This window comes from Capricornis sumatraensis, chromosome 12 (assembly GCF_032405125.1).
Source record: "Capricornis sumatraensis isolate serow.1 chromosome 12, serow.2, whole genome shotgun sequence".
Taxonomy (NCBI): Eukaryota; Metazoa; Chordata; class Mammalia; order Artiodactyla; family Bovidae; genus Capricornis; species Capricornis sumatraensis.
In genome coordinates, this window is record NC_091080.1 from 69,454,642 (window position 1) to 69,469,808 (window position 15,167).

General features: G+C 40.7%; 1 pseudogene; it reads right to left on the reverse strand.

Annotated features, from left to right (window-relative positions):
* Nucleotides 1-595: 595 nt before the first annotated feature.
* LOC138089040 (protein FAM53B pseudogene) lies at nt 596-9,384 on the reverse strand (annotated as a pseudogene).
* Between the last annotated feature and the right edge of the window lie 5,783 nt (nt 9,385-15,167).

The window sequence follows — 15,167 nt, forward strand, 5'->3', positions numbered from 1 at the left end:
GAATCCCTGGTAGCCCAGTGGTTAGGACCCTGTGCTTCCACTGTAGGGGGGATGGGGGGTATGTGTGATCCTCACTTAGGGATCTTGCAAATTGCATGGCACAGCCCAATAACAAACAAAATAACAGATGAACAATATTTGTATAGAATGTTAGAGATAAGACACTGGCATAGCAGAGGATGAAGATAAACTCCATAAAGACCCCAAAATTTTTCTATCAGTAGATTTTAGGTGTTAGGTTGATTAGACTATATGCTCTGGGGAAACTCTCATACATAGGTACAATTAAAGAAAAAATATAGCTTTTGCACAATTTTTAATAGTGCAAAGTAGGAAATATGAATGCTGATTTGCAGGAAAATTCACGATACAGTACTTTCGTACAATATTCTAATGGACGTTAACCAGAGCACATTTAATTTAGCAGGGGTAAATTCAGCACATAAATTTGAATGAAAAAATCCTTCAGAACAATATATGCATAACCATATTTTACCTTTAAATATATGAGTTGAAAAAAGTTTTTATGGAACCAATGATACTAAATTATAAAAGAAGATACAGTAGAATGATACATCTGAAATTGTGACAGTGGTTACATCTAGAATAAAAGGGAGTTATATCAGAAAGTGTATAGGCACATAGGGAACTTCAAATATATCTGTAAAATTTCATTTAGTTAAAACATTAAATCTTAAATACTTATGACATAGCGATAATATTTTATTAAGATAGATTGTTGGTATGCAAATGTCTGTTTCATTGTTTAACATGTTTACTTATATATTTGAAATATGTAATCATGGAAGCACTCTCCAGGTGTTCCAATGGTAAAAAATATGCTTGCCAGTTCAGGGGACACAGGAGACATGTGTTCAGTCCCTGAGTTGACCTGATCCCCTGGGGCAGAAAATGGCAACCCACTCCAGTTTTCTTGCCTGGAAAATTCTGTGGAGAGAGGAGCCTGGTGGTCTACAGTCCATGGGGTTGCAGAGTCAGATATGACTGATTGATTGAGCGAGCACACATGCAATCATCTAAATAATAAAAATAAAATATCTTATATTAAAAAACATGTTTTAGATCAACTCTGTGAAACTCCATATCTGAGTGCAAAACAAGCCAGTTTTCAGTTCTTGATTCTGCAGCCTTCAGGTGTACACTGTACCTATGATATCCAGAGACATTTCCTTAGCCTATGGCAGTTTATGTCATTACTAGACTACTGCCACAGTATCTTGATATTCTTTGACCTCCTGCGTTCTCAGAACATTATAACATTCTAGAGTTGAAATAGACTATTAGTGACTCAGGTGGTAAAAAATCCACCTGCAACGCCAGAGACTTGGGTTCAGTTCCTGGGTTGGGAAGATCCCATGGAGAAAGGAATGGCTACCCACTCCAGTACTCTGGCCTGGAAAATTCCATGGACTGTATAGTCCTTGGGGTTGTGAAGAGTCAGACAAAATTGAGTGACTTTCACTTCACATCATATTAACTAAATTATACAGGAGTTGAAACATTTTTAATGATATGTTTGGTTATTCATTTTGTATCAAATGTCACAGGATATGGTAAATTAAAGTATTATCTTCACTACATAGTTTCATATCCCTTCAAACTAGTTTTGTAAACTGTCCAAATAAAACTGATTTTTAAAAAATTTTATTGCTTTGGTTTCAATTGTAGATATCTTTAATTCTTTTTGCATTATGAAGAATATAGGTATATAAAGATAGAGAGATAGATACATTCTGGTATCTGTTAAGTACCTTCATAAATCAACATAGTTATTTCCATATTCCAGTATTCTAGACTCAATTTTAAGCATGATAGATTTAAATAGATAAGAAAATTTACATTCCTTATGGAGTTAGCATCTTAATGAAATGAAGCTAAACTAGTGTCTAAAGTGCTATCTCTCAGAATTAATTAACATGCAGATATATACAGTATGTGAAATGCCCTTCATGTAAGTCTAGTCACAAGGTAGCTATATTATATAGTAATATTTATGTATACAAGAGCAGAAAGGAAATGATAATTTATATTAAGTCAACAAAATTAGGACACAGCTATAATGACACACATATAGATAGATAGATAGATAGATAGATAGATGATCTAGTGGAGGTTTTTAAATTATTTTTACTCATTTTATGCAAGTTATTTTTTAACTGAGATGTTCATTTGAAAGCAGATGGAAAGATCATTTCCTGGAGCTGAAAACAGTTCTGGATGATAATGGGAAGGCTTGTCATTTTCTAATATTAGTTTCCCAAGTGGCTCAGTGGTAAAGAATCTGCCTGCAATGCAGGAGATGCAGGTTTGATTCCTGGCTCAGGAAAATCCTTTGGAAAAGGAAATGGCAACCCATTCCAGCATTCTTGCTTGTGAAATTTCATGGACAGAGGAGGCTGGTGGGCTACAGTTCATGAGGTCACAAAAAGAGTCAAACAAGACTTAGCAAATAAACAACAATTAAGTCTCAAAGCATTGACTTGACTGAAATCATTTAGTTATGCTGCTCCAGCATTATAGGTCTTCTGTTTCTGACACCCTTAAACAAACTATCTTGTATGATTTCTTCCTCCACCAATTTCATCATATTTGACTGACTGCTATTCTAAGTCTTCCAACTGATGCTCAGTAAAACTTGCCATTCCAGGAAGTGATAGATCTTAAAGCTTATTTACAACTTCAAAGAGTATCTGCTTTTGGTGCTATTTTCTTATTAAGTTATAGGTAACCTAATAGTTTGCAGGTCAGGAAGCAACAGTTAGAACTGGACATGGAACAACAGACTGTCCAATAGGAAAAGGAGTACCTCAAGGCTGTATATTGTCACCCTGCTTATTTAACTTATATGCAGAGTCATCATGAGAAATACTGGGCTGGAAGAAGCACAAGCTGGAATCAAGATTGCTGGGAGAAATGTGAATAACCTCAGATATGCAGACGACACCACCCTTATGGCAGAAAGTGAAGAGGAACTGAAAAGCCTGTTGATGAAAGTGAAAGAGGAGAGTAAAAAAGTTGGCTTTAAAGCTCAACATTCAGAAAACTAAGATCATGGCATCCGGTCCCATCCCTTCATGGCAAATAGATGGGGAAAGAGTGGCTGACTTTATTTTTGGGGCTCCAAAATCACTGCAGATGGTGATTGCAGCCATGAAATTCAAAGAGGCTTACTCCTTGGAAGGAAAGTTATTACCAACTTAGGTAGCATATTAAAAGGCAGAGACATTACTTTGCCAACAAAGGTCCATCTAGTCAAGGCTATGGTTTTTCCAGTGGTCATGTATGGATGTGAAAGTTGGACTGTGAAGAAAGCTGAGCGCCGAAGAACTGATGCTTTTAAACTGTGGTGTTGGAGAAGACTCTTGAGAGACCCTTGAACTGCAAGGAGATCCAACCAGTCCATCCTAAAGGAGATCAGTCCTGGGTTTTCATTGGAAGGACTGATGCTGAAGCTGAAACTCCAATACTTTGGCCACCTGATGCGAAGAGTTGACTCATTGGAAAAGACCCTGATGCTGGGAAGGGTTGGGGGCAGGAGGAGAAGGGGACAACAGAGGATGAGATGGCTGGATGGCATCACTGACTTGATGGACATGAGTTTGGGTAAACTCTGGGAGTTGGTGATGGACAGGGAGGCCTGGCATACTGCGGTTCATGGGGACACAATGAGTTGGACACAACTGAGTGACTGAACTATACTGAATAGTATTGCTATAAATTATAAAATATTGAAATATTTTAGAGAGCTTTTTGAATTTTCTCACCCTATAAACCATAATTCTGACAGCCATAGTCCAACGGGATTTCTTCAGTTGACAAAGAATAATAATAGGAAAGAACCTTTACCTAGGTCCTTTACTATGTATATTAGTAAAACTTGTAGCTTATAGAACATACTGAGATGGAAACACTATATATCTTTTAATAAATGTGAAACAAAGTATAAATATTCATGATTCTCTTACTGTCTAAGAAGTTGGAAAAAGACCTATTGTGTGTTAAGTCACTCAGTGTGTTCGACTCTTTGAGACCTTATGGACTGTAGCCCACCAGGCTCATCTGTTCATGGAATAATTCAGTTGGATGTAATTTATGGAAATGGTCATTATTTTAACTGATTATGAATGATAAAATTTCTTCAGTTCTCATCTCTGGAAACCATTCTCTGCTTATCTTAGGTCTGTCTCCAATGTCATTTTCTTGCGTCTGAACCCTTACTTGAAAAAAACAAATTTATTTTTCATATTAACTCAAATTTGCTCAAATTTGACCCCAGTGGCTCAGCGGTAAAGAATCCGCCTGCAGTGCATGAGCTACAGGAGACCTGACTTCGATCCCTGGGTTGGGAAGATACCTTGGAGGAGGGCATGGCAGCCCACTCCAGTATTCTTGCCTGGAGAATCCCTTGCACAGAAAAGCCTGGCAGACTACAGTCCATAGGACTGCAAAGAGTTGGACATGACTGAACTGACTTAGCAAGCAAATTTGACTTTAATTACAAATGTTATAAACTTTTTTATAGAAAATTTATAATAAACCTTTCTAAGAGGTCTAAGTACCTCCATTCACAAAGGCTGAAATCCTGTGATTTATTTGGATGCTATTTTTCTTTTAATCATTTCTACAAGCATTACCATTGCAAGAAATCATCAAACTATTGCATAAACAAGTACTGAATCCGAATCAGTTTTCACACAAGTCACTGTTCTGGTGATATAAGTATCAATAAAGACACACAGTTGCTTCTCCCTGTAACTCAGAATTTAGTTGTTGGTCTGTGTGTGTGTGTCTGTGCATGCATGTGGTAATAAAAATTCCATATCTTAAGTTCTTACTACGGATGCTAAGATTTTTAAAATGTACACACATATTTCTCATTTAATTTTTACAAAAAACTATAAAGTTGGTTTTATTACCTGCATTACACAAGTCAGGAATGCATAACACAATGAGATTAAGTGTACTAAATAGCTCTTGTTTTACTGATTCCCTTAATGAAAACCAGTATTAATTTGGAGAAAGATGGGGATTTATTTCTGTCCCTTGAGTGAAGTCCTCCAGGGTTTTATATTCAGCAGCTGGAGGTTTATTCATGAAAGACTGAAAGAGCTTTTTTTTGTTGTTCTTTGGAGGTTTTGAGTTCAACTGGTAAGATCTTGCCTCAGGCAGCTTCAAACTGTGGCAAATGCCTAGACAGGAAGACTGGTCATGTGCTTGTGGAAGATTTAAAGCACTATAAGACTGTGGGAAATACCACACCATCTCTTAGCTTCTAACCAGATTCTCTACCTTCAGGCTAAACAGAGCCCGGGTTTTCGGCAAAGGGAAATCTGATTATGAGTTTCCATCTTGAAATGACCGTTCTGAATGACTGCCAAAAGCTCTTCAGTTTTTCTTCTAAGTGGAGTCCATTTACCCGGGTCACAAGATCAACTCATGCCTAGAATGACAAAAGCTCCTAGGGAAGAAATTCATCCATTTTTTCAGATGCAGAAACAGAAGTGTTGCTCAACACTTAATTCCTTTATTTTGACCTGCAGTGATTTCTTTTATATTCTTTTGAGTTCTGTAACATATTAATTGATCCTGCATCTGGAAGGGCATGATTTTTTTTCCCCTCAGCATACTTATTTGTCTGTATTTCTGAATAAAAACATCTCTTTTCCTGCCTTTTCCCAATCTAACAACCTTTTAGTTCCTCCATTTTCTCTTCATTTTGTCTTAGATTATATCCTATTTCACTTTGCCTACTTTCTAGACGTTCAGTTCAGTTCAGTCTCTCAGTCATGTCTGACTCTTTACGACCCTATGAATCGCAGCCCGCCAGGCTTACCCCATACTTAAAAACTAAAAGCTGTCCTACTTCATGACACACAAACTGAAACAATGCTTTTAAATCTAGGTCCTCAAAATGATTCAAGGAAACAAAAACCATTCCATTGTATAAATTTGGGAGGTTTCAAGTGTCAATTTTCTCATCTTGCCTTACTTCATTTTAACTGCCAGTCTTTTGGCTTCTTTTGACCTTTATGCCCCATGTACCCGAGGTACAATTTTTCATTTTCTCTCACTTTCCTCAGGCCTTTATGCTAATTGTATACCTGCGATTTACAGGGAATGTAGGTTTCTGGTGTACTTTCTCAAGGTAGAGTCTTCACATAAATAATCTAATCTGAATCTACTTACGTGTTTGTTCCTTTTCCTCACCTTCAGTGAAAGAAAATCCTTTTTTTTCTGTATAAGCCTAATCTTTTTATTTCTTTACTGAATCAAAATTCTTACTCCTTCAGAGACCTAGCCATGTCTATTTAATTTCTTCTCCAAGAGTAATTTTATTTTCTGGGCTTTTATTTTTAGCTTAAAACCATTTATAAATTTCTCATAGGAAAACAAATTTTACTTCAAGACATATTTGCTATTTATGTATGTGAATATATTATACATATATAGTATCTCATAATGTTAATTCTGTTAAATAATGAGGCAAATTTGCTAGTATGTACACCAAATATGTTCTTCAAACAGATTTATTTTAGTTATAACTGAAAATAATTAAAAAGGAAGAAATAATAGAGCCATATTTTAAAAATGAAAATATATAGACTTAATCTGACAAATGTTAATGGATCCACAGTAACACATTAATGGATCCATTTTATCCAATGTGATAAAATGACTCCTGTTAAAATAATAATGTCCTCAAAACCTTGTAATTAATAGAAATATCTGATCTCATAGCAGAACATATACTAGGTTCCCATGAATGTATATCAGGAAAGGCATACATACGCAAATTATTAATATGGAATTAAGTAAATAATTTAAGGTAATGTTTAATTCCTTTGTTCTAAATATCTAAAGTGACTATGAATTATTTGTTCAATTTTTATAAGTACTAAAATATGCCAAAGGATAATAAAGAAATGTAAGCAATTTCTCATTCAAACTCATATCCTCCTCAAATATAATTTGACTTATTTTCTTTTCAAACTGATTTTTAATCATTTGCTTCTCAAACTGAAGTCTTTCCCCATCCACTACTCCTAATAAATTTATTCTTACTGATGTTGAACTTTATCTTTCTAAATCTCCCAGTACGAAATAATATTTTATAAACTATCATTTGTTTTCTTCTTACTTTTACATCATTCAGTTCTTACCACTCCACTGCTTTTTCCTTCCCAATTTTGTTTTTATTGAATCATCTTCCCCCATCTTTGTTTTCCTTGTGGTATCTTCCAGTTTTCTCCCTGAAAAGACTTTTTATCTCTCCTTGTAACCCTTTCTTTAACTCTTTGCTGTGTATATTCTCCTTAGGTGACGTTACAGAATCTAATGAGTACTGAAGAAGTGAAGTGAAGTCGCTCAGTTGTGTCCGACTCTTTGCAACCCCACGGACTGCAGCCTACCGGGCTCCTCCGTCCATGGGATTTTCCAGGCAAGAATACTGGAGTAGGTTGTCATTTCCTTCTCCAGGGGAACTTCCCGACCCAGAGATCAAACCCGGGTCTCCCTCAGCGCCCCCATCCCTGGGATTCTCTAGGCAAGAATACTGGAATGGGTTTCCATTTCCTTCTCCAATGCATGAAAGTGAAAAGTGAAAGTGAAGTCGCTCAGTCGTGTCTGACTCTTCCCGACCCCATGGACTGCAGCCTACCAGGCTCCTCCGTCCATGGGATTTCCCAGACAAGAGTACTGGAGTGGGGTGCCATGAGTACTAGTTCCATTTAATTATCTGCTGATCTCTCTATCACTTTCTCATTCATATTTTCTCTCCCTCTCTCTCATTCATTCTCAAATACCTCTCCCTGTCTCCCCTCTCTCTTTTTCAGACACACAGGCACTGTTGAGTCTGAGAGAGGTATATATCATGGTCACATATGGTCTCTCTTGGAAATAGAGGCTCTCATAGGCTGTGCACTACTCATGATGTCATGCTGCTACTGCTGCTGTCTCATCAGTTGTGTCCAACTCTGTGTGACCCCATAGACGGCGGCCCACCAGGCTCCCCTGTCCCTGGGATTCTCCAAGCAAGAACACTGGAGTGGGTTGCCATTTACTTCTCCAATGCATGAAAGTGAAAAGTGAAAGTGAAGTCACTCAGTTGTGTCTGACTCTTAGCAACGCCATGGACCACTGCTTACCAGGTTCCTCCCTCCATGGGATTTTCCAGGCAAGAGTACTGAAGTGGAGTGCCACTGTTTTCTCCGAGAACTCTTTATAAGGTTGAACAATTTTTCTTTAAGTTCGGGAAGATCCCCTGGAGGAGGAAATGGCAATCCACTCCAGTACTATTGCCTGGAGAATCCCATGGACAGAGGCGGCTGGTAGGCTACAGTCCATGGGGTCACAGAGAGTCGGACACGACTGAGTGACTTCACTTTCACTTTCACTTTCACGTCTTCACTTCCAGCCCTCTCTTCCATCGAGGTCCCGAGACTTGCCCCAGTTTGTCCCTGTGCCATCTTGGCAAGATGCAGGGAGGGTCTCTGCTCCCGTGCCTCCTAGGGGCGCCACCGCTTGATGCCCACCTTCTTGTCATTAAGGAAGCAGGACTGGGAGCGGCTGCGGGCCAGCCCACCCGAGGGCCTGGCCGGCTCTGGCGTCGAGGTGGGGTGCTGCTGGCGGAGGGCGGGCAGTACTCTGCAAAGGAGAACTGCTCATGCGAGCAGGACAGGGAGTGCTGCATGTCCAGCCGGCCGCCGCCCACGGGGCTTGCCGCATGACTCCAGAGGTCGCCCACCTGTCTGCAGGTGGCTGGGCCCAGCACCCCCGGGCCGGTGGGCCGATGGGCCGGTGGACTCCCGCCGGGTCATAGGGCGAGGAGAGCGCATTGGCGTGGGACGGGAGGCTGAAGCTTGAGCTCTGCTGCATGGTGCTGAATCCGTTGGAGTAGCGCTGCACGCTGCCCCCACTGTAGCAGCGTCTCTTCTTCACCGGCGCCCAGAATTTGGACCCCAAGGGCCTCCACGACGTCCGGCAGCTGGCCATCTCGTCCGAGAAGGACAGCGACTGGCACTGGCGCTTGCTGGGGGGTGTGGACGGGTGCCCGTTGTGGTCGCTGAGGCTGAGGTCTTTGATCAGGTTGGTGACCGCGCAGGCGGTGGCTGCCTCCCGGTGCCACAGGGCGCCTTCCTGGCACTTGTCCAGCAGGCACTCCCAGATGCTGGCGCTCAGCTGGTCGATCTGAAGGGGACACTTCCTGTCCAGGTCTCGTCATCTGTCATTTTCCATGGTTCCACAAGAGAAAAGTGTCGGTCCTTGACTCATCTTTTTTGGCGTGTGAGGCTCAGGGTTGAAGGTCCTGCAGGCCACAGGGTCGGCTCCCTGCTTGTCGAGGCTTTGCCTCAGGATCATCACCATGATGTCACGGGTCAAGGAAATAGTGAAGTACAGATCTGACACAGCAGAATGAAGTTAACCCTGTGCCCTCTGGCATATTCATCCTATAGGAAGAGAATGGCCTACCCTCATCTTTGTTCTTTACCAAATTTCATAAGGGGTAATAAAAGTGAAAGTGGAGAGTGAAAAAGTTGGCCTGAAGCTCAATATTCAGAAAACGAAGATCATGGCATGCAGTCCCATCACTTCATGGGAAATAGATGTGGAAACTGTGAAAACAGTGTCAGACTTTATTTTTTGGGGCTCCAAAATCACTGTAGATAGTGATCGCAGTCATGAAATTAAAAGATGCTTACTCCTTGGAAGAAAAGTTATGATCAACCTAGAGAGTATATTCAAAAGCAGAGACATTACTTTGCCAATGAAGGTCTGTCTAGTCAAGGCTATGGTTTTTCCAGTGGTCATGTATGGACGTCAGAATTGGACTGTGAAGAAGGCTGAGCTCTGAAGAATTGATGCTTTTGAACTGTGGTGTTGGAGAAGACTCTTGAGAGTCCCTTGGACTGCAGGGAGATCCAACCAGTCCATTCTGAAGGAGATCAACCCTGGAATTTCTTTGGAAGGAATGATGCTAAAGCTGAAATTCCAGTACTTTGGCCATCTCATGCGAAGAGTTGACTCATTGGAAAAGACTCTGATGCTGGTAGGGACTGGGGGTAGGAGGAGGAGGGGACGACCCAGGATGAGATGCCTGGATGGCATCACTGACTCGATAGACGTGAGTCTGAGTGAACTCCGGGAGTTGGTGATGGACAGGGAGGCCTGGCGTGCTGCGATTCATGGGGTCGCAAAGAGTCGGACACGACTGAGCAACTGAACTGAACTGAACTGAACTCTCTCCCAGACCTCTTAACTATCTCATCTGAGTGAACATCAGTGTTCATACATTTAACCAACAGCACTGACAGCAGACATGTGATGAAGTTCAGGGGAGTGATTCTGTTTTACCAAGTATATATAATAAAAGATAGGACCCCAGGGAAACAAGTGGCCAAACTTAGCAATAGATTCCTTGGCCAACAGTTGACCCTATTTGCACTTAAAAATATATATATATTTTTGACTGTGCTAGGTCTTCATCTCTTCTGTGCTGGCTTTCTCTAGTTGTGGAGAGCAGGGACTACTCTCTATTTGTAGTGTGTGAGCTTCTAATTGCAGTGGTTTATCTTGTGAAGCATGGGCTCTAGGGCAAACTAGCTTCAGAAGTTGTAGCTTGTGGACTACAGAATGCAGAATCAGTATTTGAGGCTCATGGACTTAGTCTTATTTGCCCCGCAGCCTGTGAGATCTTCCTGACCGGAGATTGAACAAGTATCTCCTGCATTGCAAGGTGGATTCTTAACCACTAGACCACCAGGGAAGTCCTATATGAACTCCTTTTAGCTCTGTCTATTGTGCCCCACGTGGATACAAGCTGATAAGAAAGACACTATTTTCCATCCTCTGGTGCTAGTGGAAGGCTCAAACTATGCATCCCTCTGCCCATGTAGGGAAATTCTCATCCTCAGCCCAACATCCTAGCAATAATAAAAACACTGAAACTGTCTCTTCTCCCTGCTTTCTGAGGCCACTTTGGATCTGAATGAGAAAACTACCCTCTTTCCCCAGAGACTTCAGTTACAGTTTTAATGAAGTTTTTCATATCCTTATGTGTGTAGTGTCAACAGTGTCAACATCTGAACCATATTTTGGTTGTGTGGGAGGTCCACCCTGCTCTACAGGATGGTTACATCAGGATAATTACAGAACGGGATGCATATTAGTTGAGCTAAAATATGTAAAGCATTTAGGACAGTGTGTGGCCCATAGTGAATATTCACCATGTTAGCTATTAGTAAATGCTGTGTACCACTTCTCCCAGCATGCTGACATTTGAAATATTATGCTAAGGTGAATATAGTTTTTAGCCAAAAGTATAAGGAATGAAGGAGACTTAAGATTCAGTCTCTGGGTCAGGAAGATACCCTGAAGAAGGGCATGGGAACCCACTCCAGTACTGCCTGGACATTCTTATGAACAGAGAGCCTGGCAGGCTACAGTCCATAGGGTTGCAAAGGGTCAGACACAACTGAAGTAACTTAGTACGCATGCTAAGCATTTAAAAAATTATTTCTTGAACTTAGACACAGAGAATCACTCCTGAGAGAATATCAAGATATATGGTGGTGCAGTGGCAACCTGCTCCAGTACTTTTGCCTGGAAAATCCCCTGGACGGAGGAGCCTGGTAGGCTGCAGTCCATGGGGTCGCTAAGAGTTGGACATGACTGATCGACTTCCCTTTCACTTTTCACTTTCATGCATTGGAGAAGGCAATGGCAACCCACTCCAGTGTTCTTGCCTGGAGAATCCCAGGGATGGGGGAGCCTGGTGGGCTGTCGTCAATGGGGTCTCATAGGGTCAGATATGACTGAAGTGACTTAGCAGCAGCAGCAGCAGCAGTCGCAGCACTAAGAATGCACCTTTCATGTAGTGTCCTGCTGCTGCTGCTACTAAGTTACTTCAGTCGTGTCCGACTCTGAGACCTCATAGATGGCAGCCCACCAGGCTCCCCGGTCCCTGGGATTCTCCAGGCAAGAACACTGGAGTGGGTTGCCATTTCCTTCTCCGATGTAGTGTCCTAATATGCTTTTAAAAGCATTAACATGAATCATGCATATGTTCAGATTGTGTCTGATTCAGAAAGGTTACACCTCTTGCTTCCAGTTTTTCAAATTTCTATCATAAGGCCTGACTATCATATTCAATACAGGAAGAGAATGTTTATACCTTCAAGCATAAAAAATAAAATATAACTCTTCCTGCCACCTATTGTATCTTTCTTCCACATTCCTCACTTCCAGGGCTGTAACAACAAAGAAGCTCCCTTTGATGTGGTACTGACAAATCAAACTGAACCATTTGTAAACCAGACTCAATCTTCTGTCTTCTTTTAACTTTTTTTTCTAGATTCATTTTCCTTTAGGTATTAGATGAAGCAGATCACTTATACCATTTGCTCAAGATTCCTTTCAATTCCCATCCAGCATGCTAGGATTCTGGATATAATTTCTTTTCTATGGAGGAGGTTCTTTGGGGTGTGAAGCTGATTTGTAACTGATTCATGGAGGGAGTGAGGGAAGCGAAAGGTATCAGTTTTGCTGATGTGAATCAGGTCACAGAAGATATGATTTTGAGTGTAGGAGCTATAGTGGCATCTTCTTATCTCAACTGGTAGGTTTTATTTTTGTCAGCTTCTTACTCAATGCAAACTCCTCTGACTCTCAGCTCTTCTTCAGTTTGTCAATGGAAAAAAGTCCTGAATGTTCAATTCTGGGTCTGTTCTTATACTCAGATCTCTGATTTTTAGGTTAACTATTACACACATAATAAAAACCATTTGCTCCTTCAAAAAAGCGTATTCTTTAATTCAATGGATTATACTGAACCACACATGATAGTGTAATTGTACAGAGCAACTGCAAGAAACAGACACTCAAGGAAATAATCTGAAATTGTTTCTCAGATTTGGGTGATTTTGAAAGCAGCAAGAACCTTCTTAACTTGGGTGAATGGCTACTGCTAGATGTTACTATGTGCTGATGTGTTAGGTATTGAATCACTTACATTTTCACCTGTGGTCACCTGCTATAAAAGGTGTAATAAAGCCAACACTTTGATAAATTGTGTGGCTTTTGCAATAAACCATTTCTTCAAGAAAAGTTGGAATATGAAGTCTGTGGATATGGACTGTGATTTATAACACACACAGGAGCTTTAAGGAAGAAAATTACAAACTCACGATTTTAAATTTTCAGTTCAAGAATGGTCACTTAATCACAAAGTCTCTCTGGCTTACCTTGATGGTTTAGCCATAAGGCTCACATGGCAAAAAATAAGATACAAAAGCTGATCTTTCAGATTGCTGATTTAAAGTCTAGATTGATTTTTCAGCTTCACCATAACAGTTATGTGGATATTATAGTATTAATTGGGAGATCATGTTACATTGAGAATTAGAATGGAGTTGTCAGGTTAAATGAGAAAGATTGCATAAGTCTCTTTGAGCTTTCTGTTTGCCAGCAGAATCAGATCTATTTCCTTGTCTGATGCATCAGTTGTCTTGTTTTTGAGCAAACTCTGAGAGATAGTGAAGGACAGGGAAGCCTGGTGTACTACAGTCTATGGGGTCGCAAGGAGTTGGACATGACTTAGTGACTGTACAACAATAACAATGTCTTAATAATGTCTTTATCTGAAAGAATTGTCTTACAAGAGGAATTCTAACCCTTCACCATAGCTCCATTTCTATTGTCTTAGTCACATCTCAGAAAAACTAATGTAGCCACAATTGTGGCAGAAGCCAAATCAGTTCAGTTCAGTTCCTGAGTCGTGTCTGACTCTTTGGACCTCATGAATCACAGCACGCCAGGCCTCCCTGTCCATCACCAACTCCTGGAGTTTACCAAAACTCATGTCCATTGAGTTGGTGATGCCATCCAACCATCTCATCCTCTGTCGTCCCCTTCTCCTCCTGCCTTCAACTTTTCCCAGCATCAGGATCTTTTCCAATGAGTTAGCTCTTCTCATCAGGTGGCTAAAGTATTGGAGTTTCAGCTTCAATATCAGTCCCTCCAATGAACACCCAGGACTGATCTCCTTTAGGAGGGACTTGTTTGATATCCTTGCAGTCCAAGGGACTCTCAAGAGTCTTCTCCAACACTACAGTTCGAAAACATCAAATCTTCGGCACTCAGCTTTCTTTGTAGTTCAACTCTTACATCCATACTGACTACTGGAAAAACCATATCCTTGACTAGATGGACCTTTGTTGGCAAAGTAATGTCTCTGCTTTTGAACGTGCTATCTAGGTTGGTCATAGCTTTCCTTCCAAGGAGTAAGCGCCTTGTAATTTCATGACTGCAACCACCATCTGCAATGATTTTGGAGCACCCCCCCAAAAAAAAGAGTCAGCCATTGTTTCCACTGTTTCCCCATCTATTTGCCATGAAGTGATGGAACTAGATGCCATGTTTTCTGAGTGTTGAGCTTTAAGCCAACTTTTTCACTCTCCTCTTTCACTTCATCAAGAGGCTCTTTAGTTCTTCTTCACTTTCTGCCATAAAGGTGGTGTCATCTGCATATCTGAGGTTATTGATGTTTCTTCTGGCAATCTTGATTCCAGCTTGTGCTTCTTCCAGCCCAGCATATAAGCAGGGTGACAATATACAGACTTGACATACTCTTTTTCCTATTTGGAACCAGTCTGTTGATCCATGTCCAGTTCTAACTGTTGCTTCCTGACCTGCATACAGGTTTTTCAAGAGACAGATCATGTGGTCTGGTATTCCCATCTCTTTCAGAATTTTCCACAGTTTATTGTGATCCTCACAGTCAAAGGCTTTGGCATACTCAATAAAGCAGAAATAGATGTTTTTCTGGAACTCTCTTGCTTTTTCTATGACCCAGTGGATGTTGACAATTTGATATCTGGTTCCTCTGCCTTTTCTAAGGCCAGGTTGAACATCTGGAAGTTCATGGTTCATGTATTGCTGAAGCCTGGCTTGGAGAATTTAGAGCATTTCTTTACTAGCGTGTGAGATGAGTGTGATTGTATGGTAGTTTGAGCATTCTTTGTCATTGCTTTTCTTAGGGATTAGAATGAACAGTGACCTTTTCCAGTCCTATGACCACTGATGAGTTTTCCAAATTTGCTGGCATATTGAGTGCAGCACTTTCACAGCATCATCATCTTGAAATAGCTCAA